This window comes from Anser brachyrhynchus, assembly GCF_964034855.1.
Source record: "Anser brachyrhynchus genome assembly, chromosome: 4".
Lineage (NCBI taxonomy): Eukaryota > Metazoa > Chordata > Aves > Anseriformes > Anatidae > Anser > Anser brachyrhynchus.
The window spans coordinates 72830176-72837877 of record NC_137698.1 but is presented as its reverse complement, the minus strand read 5'-3'; the positions used below and the strand labels follow the sequence as shown (position 1 = coordinate 72837877).

General features: G+C 42.8%; 1 long non-coding RNA gene across 1 annotated transcript in view; it reads left to right on the top strand.

Annotated features, from left to right (window-relative positions):
- The window catches only part of LOC308194664, a 39148-nt gene that overhangs the window by 13428 nt on the left and 18018 nt on the right, over positions 1 to 7702 (top strand). The gene's annotated exons all lie outside the window — the stretch shown is intronic.

The window sequence follows — 7702 nt, the reverse complement described above, 5'->3', positions numbered from 1 at the left end:
TGACCATTTTCTCCATCTTTCGTCTCTGACCTCCTCTCACTCTCCAAGATGAGAGCCAACAACGGGATTCATAATTGACCTGGTTTCTCCCAAATGTCCTGCTGGGTGGCAGTGGCACCAGCCCTGCCAGCAGGCTCTACCCTCATCATTCAAGAGATCTGGCTTTCAGTAGAAGCCTACATTAAACCTTCTGAGGCTCTTCTCACAAGAGAAGGAGGATTAAACCCAAGACCTTGGCCAAATTTCACTCAGCCATTAAATCCTGCCTCCCTAAAATCCCCTGCTGTTCTAGTTTGGCTCTGTGGATCAAATCCTTTTGGGTGGTAGATAGGTGAAGCCCATTCCAAACAAAGGAATTTACAACTATTTGCACCATTTGTTTTTCCTGATGACCTTAAGGCATGGATACTTTCTGGGTGCTGGTTATACAGCGTCTCCGTTGGCGGTGGCTGCATTACAGAGCGCTTCCAAGAAGAAACCTAAACCTGTGCCTCTCTGGTCACGTAACCATGTGTCAGACCTTCCCCTCCTCTCATTTTAGTATCCCTGTGGTATGGATATCACAAGAGGACTGGGCTGAATCAGGGCTCCATGGTTTATGGGCCAGGACGTGGTGGTCCTTGTCCCGTGGGGTGGCACGCAGTGCCGCGGCCAGCCCCGTTCACAGATGATGTGGCAGTGCCAGCTGCCAGCTGTGCACACCAGCACGCACCGGGGGCAAGAACCTGCCTGCGCTCCACTACTCAAAGCAGTGCAAGCTGCCTTGAACTTCCTTTAACTTTGAACCTTGCTTCCTTTAACTTTTGCATGTTAGCATCCGATAGCCTTGCTGCTGCTTAACTTAGGGTGGCTGAAACCAAAGCGTGGCTGAAATGGAAGCTTGCTCAAAGCTGCACCAAAGGGAGAAAGATTTAAACCGTGATGAAAGGGTCTCTCTGCACAGCCTCTTCTGCCGGGCTACGGTATTTAACCGAAAGTTAGGCTTTCCATGAAACAAGCACAAGAGTCCTGCCCTTCTGTGCAAGCCACGGTGGCTCCGGAGCCCTTTGGCACGCCTGCCACATGTAATGGAGATGGGTAGCAATGCCTGAGCTCATGGAGCCCACGTTGCTGGTGGAAATCACAACAGTGGGGCCGTGCTGTGTGGGTATTGTGGCTCCGAGGAGCACGGCCTGGTGCCACGCCACTGGAGTGACACGGCTTTGGGGACAAAATAAATCTGGGCGCGGCGCTGGCTGCTCCGTGCCATACGGATGTAGCAGCTCATTCTGCTGTGCGGCACTTACGTGCCAAAATGATGACATGAGGTAAAAAACAGATGGAGGGAACTGCCTGCCTTTGGGAGAGAAGCGTGGAGGAACAGGACTGTGGCTGTGAGAAGCAGAGAAACCTCTGACTTTTCCTTTCTTCTGGCCACTCAGCGTCAGTCCTAACAGTCCTGTGGTGCCACCCAGCTTTGCTACCTCTGCCTTAAGGGTAAATAAATAAGGAAATGAACCCTTTGCCAGTCCCCTGTGAAGGGCATACAAAGCCTGGGTAAAAATCTGAGCAGACTATTGCTGGAGAAGTGTTAACCTCTCATTCCGGCATCATCTGGCACCGAGTTACTCAAAGTCATGGATTAAATCCAGTGCGGATCCAGTAAGGGATTGAGCTCGCCCTGACACTGCAGTGCCACGTCCTGAGCTGATCTCTGCCTCCTGCCAGTGGGTGAAACACCTCTGCTAAAACTGATACCGTATTAAGACACGACTGTGAAACTCTAGAATGTGTCTTCATTTAATATGTATTTTTAATGATAAATAGAAAAAAGGAGACAGAAACAATCGAGTGGCTAAATGGCATGATTTAGCAGTAGGTGCAATCTGGGGTGTTTGAAGGGCTTCTCTTCAGCTCCCAGGATAGGCAATGCGGACAGACCTGCTGTGGGAGGCTGCTGGGGAAATGGCCCCAAAGCTGAGGCTGAAGGACAACGAGCAGTGGGAAGTCATCCTCAGGAAAGCGTCTCGAATATTTCTGAAAGGTGATGTGGCTGATGACAGCTTTGTGCTCTCTGAAAACCAGAACACGCTTCCAACTGCTGTGAAAAACTAGGGCTCTGCACTTGTTAAAAAGGAATGTGTGCTCCCATGTACGTTTTCCAGCAACCTCCTTAGGCAAGAGGAATTGTTTTAAAGTGCTGTAGAAGAGCAAAAACAGAAGTCTGATCGCAATTGGCACACGGAGTATATCAATGTAAAGTTGAGTCACCCAGGCAAGATGGAGATGCAGCATTAATCTTCTTCCTCTCACTTTTACATCTGTGCCATGTACTGTGACATTATCTTTACTAGGTTGGCAGCATCTGAGCAGCCCTCTTTCTTGGAGGTTATAGAATTTCAGTTTGTGTTTTGAAGTGTGTAAGATACAAAAAAGGAGAATGGGAGAACTTTTTTTTTTTTTTCAATAAAAATTCCATCAGGAGCACATTCTTTTATTATGAAGTATTTAAACAACAACAACAGAAAAAAAAAAGAAATAAAAAAAGGCTTGGCAGGCTAAAAGTTTGTCCAGTCCCTAATCCGAAAAAAAAAAGAAAAAAGAAAAGGAAAAAAATATACTATTTTTACAGTTCTATGAAAAATACATCTTAAAAATCAGCAATTTGAGAATATGGGCAGGAGAGGAGAGAGAAAGTGAGAGAAGGCTGATGAAACACATCTATTACTAATGAAGAGAAGAGAAATTTCTCCAGCATTAGGAAAGCATTGCTAAATACCCATAAAATGTACAGTGGGAGCTGCAAGAAATCGTAAAGTTGGTGGTCTCTCATCAGTGGGGTTTTTTAAAGCTATTTGGAGACTTGGCAAATGTGCATGGGCAGGATTATAGGATAGTCTTCTTGGATAATATGAAACTGAGGAACAATAGTGAAATGAGGTAACAAATGAGAATTATTCACACCCAATGTGCACTGGAGTCACATCTGTCATTGGCTTAACTTTGTATTTCTTTTTAAATGCTTGTTTTTTACATAACACAGTCAATATGCACTCAGAGGAAAAAGTGCTTATGGCAGTCAGCATCTTTATTTTATTTTCTTAGACGAAATGATGAAATTTAATCCTCTCCTCTCCTCTCCTCTCCTCTCCTCTCCTCTCCTCTCCTCTCCTCTCCTCTCCTCTCCTCTCCTCTCCTCTCCTCTCCTCTCCTCTCCTCTCCTCTCCTCTCCTCTCCTCTCCTCTCCTCTCCTCTCCTCTCCTCTCCTCTCCTCTCCTCTCCTCTCCTCTCCTCTCCTCTCCTCTCCTCTCCTCTCCTCTCCTCTCCTCTCCTCTCCTCTCCTCTCCTCTCCTCTCCTCTCCTCTCCTCTCCTCTCTTCCAGAAGGTTTAAAGAGGGGATGTAAGAGTGACCCAAGGTCTGAAAAATATGTTTTGTCACTGTATGGCAGCAAGGGGTGAGATGGTTGTGGGTGAGATGCTTGTTATCCTACTCACATCTTCACAAAGAGGACATCGCTGCTGCCCAGTGGCTTTCTAGTCTATCATGAAGGAGTGCAATCCAGAGGCAGAAGAGATGAGCCTTGTGATAAGAACTATGTAGTTACAATGAACATAACAATATTTGCAATATATTACCTAAAGGGATAATTGAGTCCACACTGCTTGAAGTGTAGTTAGCATACACATATAAACTGGAGAGGTTTTAAAAATATAAGCTATAGGTTAAGCTTGATGCAGGATTTACTGTACTATTTTATTTTATTTTATTTTATTTTATTTTATTTTATTTTATTTTATTTTATTTCATTTCATTTCATTTTATTTTATTTCATTTCATTTTATTTTATTTTATTTTATTTTATTTTATTTTATTTTATTTATTTATTTTTTTTTTCCTGTGTGGGAAGCTGGACTGAACACTCATACAGGATCCCTCTGGTCTTAATACCTTTGATTCCTGGTTAGGTATCTGACTTTCTGAAACATCGATGTACATCTTGGTGGGAGCTGCTGGGTGCCTGGCAGTCACGCATATTGGCTTGGATGCACTCCACTATAGACTGAAAGGCTCAGTTTTATAAAGAACAATTTTATTGAAAATTAAAAACCTCAGCCTGAAGCTGTCAGCCCAGCCCCAGCGGAAGTACTACTTTACTCAGGGCCAGTGCCTTGCTGCCTTCCTCCTGCTAAGGCAAGATGAAAAATCTGTCTCCGCTCACCTGCTGAGAGGCTTAGCCGCACTGTATCAGCTTTTAGAGCAACTCTGGAGCTGTCAAGGCCACGGACAACTCTTCCATTGACTTCAGCAAGAGCAGATATGGGCTTCTGCACTGCAGGATTGCGAGATGTATGGGAGGTTGAATAGCTGGAGAAAGAGCTGAAAGCAAACCTCAACTCTTTCTTCATCTGTGAGCCAATTCACTGATTTATGCACAGTTGCACTGGCAGCTGGTCTGGCTCCATCCCAGTCTGAACTCATCCATCACTGAAACCAGTAAAAATCCTCCCATTTGTTTCCTTCGGACCTGTCTGTGGCTCGAGGTTGTTCGTGTGGTCAGGAGAGGGGTTGTGCCTAGAGGTGGACACGAGATCCAGTCCCTGCCCTGCCGATACTTCTCTTGTGGGTTGTTTCTAAAGTGCTCGTGGTCTCTGTGGGTTCTGGTGAGCAGCAGTACCGAGTCCTTCCTTGCCCCAGCCCACCTCCTCACTGGGCTCCCTGTGCCCTACAGCAACAAAACACCCAGCATCGTGTTAGCTCAAACTCTTCCTCCTTTAGCTTGTCAAGGCATTGCTCCTGCTCTCTGGTCAGTGAGGGCAAGCCAATATTCTTGGTCAACCTCCAACACCGCTCCCTTCCAGCCCTGCTTGTTTCGCTGCACGGCTCTTGGCCAACTCTGGAATGCAGGTGAACGAGAGGCTGAGATGGCCTTGGATAGAGCTGTCTTCTTTGTGGATATATTGAGGCAGAAATATAACAAAACGAAACAAAAAAAAAAAGGAAAAAAGGAAAAAAGGATGAGGTGTGAGGATGCTGAAGTCTTTCACTTAATATTTTTTGGCTTCAGAAAAAGGACAGCGAATGTTAAATATAACATAGGTAGAGTTACTACAGTCTCTATTTTAGTTCAAACATATGTATTTTGAATAGGCGTTTACTTTTGTGGGTGAGGGCAAAGCAAGCGCTAGTCTGCCAGATTTTTTAATGGTGGCCGTTGAGTGTGGTTTGCAAGGTCCCAAGAATCCTCAATGACTTAGTGATTACAGTAAAGAGAGTGCCATTAGAGGCACATTTATTATAAACTCTCTAGTCATATTCTTTGGGTGTAAAAGAGCTTTTGCTGGTGAAAAGGGAAGAGTACTACCACTAAGAACTTAATTTACAGGATCTAAGTACCCACATCTCCAGTGGGCAGTCACCATAATCATGCAGAAGTCTTGGGTTTGAGGTAGTAGAGGATTCCTAGAGAGGCTCATCTTCATGAAGGAGGTCTTATTGCCTGATAAAGTTCATTGTTTTCTGCTGTTGACCATTCATTAGAAGGTCTGAATTTATTAATAGTGTATATCAATAGCGTAACTCGATATTTTTCTTTGTAGCAGCTTATTTCTGGTTCAGTTTGGACTCCACATTGGGATATATTACTTTAGAGGCATGTTAGTAGATAAGGACATGGGAGTCCGGAGTCACGCAGGGTCAGAGTAATAAAACAGAATGATGGTGGGAAAGTCAAAATAAATAAATAACAGTAATAATAATAAAAAAGGAAGCAAGTTGACTGCAGAGTGGTCCTACTTTTGGTACACCAACCCAGCTTCTGGCAGTCCACAACTGAGAACTAAAGGTTGAGTTTGGTCCGTGGTTTTGGTAGCCCTGCCAGAGTTATCCACTTTAGTATTTTAACCCTACTGTAATTTTTTCTGTTCACAATGAGTTCCATAACTCATTTGGGACAGAAAAACTCCTTTCTCTTTGTTTTAAACTCACTGCCTAATTGTTTCATTAGTTAATCTCTGGCCCTTGATATTTTGAGAAATGATACATAATTATTTTCTCTTCATCTTCTCCATGCAACTCATGACTTCACAGACATCATTCAGATCGCCTCTGCCTTCTTTTTTTCCCAAAATGAACAGTTTTAGCCTATTTTGGCTCTTCCTTTCTGGAAACTCCTCCCTGTCTCTGGTGCCTTGTTGCCCTTTACTGTAACTGTTCTCATTCTGCTATATCCTATATGAGATGGGTGCACTGGAGCTATGTTCAAAAGTTTTTTATATTTTCTGAACGCTTCTCCTACTAGTTTTTAATTTTCTCTTTGCCTTTTTGATCCCTGTAGAGCAGTAAGTTCTCATTTTTACAAAACCATGCACAGTAACTCCAGGATCTTATTTCCAACAGTAGTAGCTCACGCAATGCTCATTATTGTGCATGGATCCTTAGGATTATTGTTTTTCTTTTTTTTTTCCTCATTACTTATATTACTCTGAATTTTGAGTTCCATTTTATTGCAGAATCACTGAGCGTTCTAAGTCCTTCTGATTTTTTTCTTCTTCACAGCTTTAGTTTGAAATATTTTAGTTGTTTCAGTATCGTCAGTAAAAAGTTGTCGCCTTGCTTTTCAGTTCTTATAGCTTGTCTACAATAAGTATATGTGTTGAACACCAGAGGTCCTATCAGCACGAAACCTCACCCAGTCCTGCAGACTGGCCGCCTTTGTTAGGTACGTGGTCATTTATTCCTTGTTTGGTCTCCTACTTGTAACCATTTGTTGAGACAATGAGAGGACTTTCTTCCTTGTTCAGGAATAACCTAATAGGTTCCAGCATTTGGAAATCCAGGTAGACCATATTACACAGATCACTACCCCCACAACTCCATGACACCCACAGATGACTTGACTGGTGAGACATGACTTAAAGCTATGGATGCAATACTTGACTCTTACCTATTAAACCTTGCTCCCTGATTTGTCTACTCTTCTTTTTTAGAACATTTATCACTTCGCCTTATACAGAATCACACTTGCCTCTGTTTCTTCAATGAGCCATCTCTGGAAACTGCTATTTCATTTCGCATCATGTTTACTGCTTCTATTCTTTTGACATAGGCTGATTTAAACAGCAGGTTGGCTCTGCGCTGTGGAAATTCAGCAATTTCCTCTTTGGATTCCAATGGAGCTCTTGGGTGAATACCATCTGGTCCTGTAGATTTGTCTTATTCACTTTATCAGTTTGTTTGAAAATCTTTTCTACTGACGCTTCAATTTGAGATATCTCTTCGGACGTGCTCCCAGTAAGGAAAGCTGCAGTGCGGGATGCATCCTAAGTATTTATTTGACTTTGCTATCATGAGATAATATTTCTTGAGTGCTCAGCTATCGCATATAGATCATCTATTAGCCAAGCCAGTCCTCTGGCAAACCACTTTCTTTGGGTGTGTTCGGAGCAGTTTCTATTAATAGCTTTTAGAGCTTTAGGAAATTGTTCTTCAGAATGGTTTTAAATATATTTATATTAATTTTAGCATTGGCTAGCCTAAGTGTATGTCTTTTCTATATTTCCTTTCTGAACATCATTCTCATATTTTACTTCTAATAAACTTTATTTTGGTGTTTAACAGTTCTGGGTTTTAGGGGTTCTTTTAAAGTTTTTTGTTTTTTCTCCCCCCCCCTTTTTTTTTTTAATTTTGTTGTTGTTTTGAGATATCTATTAACATTTAGCACCA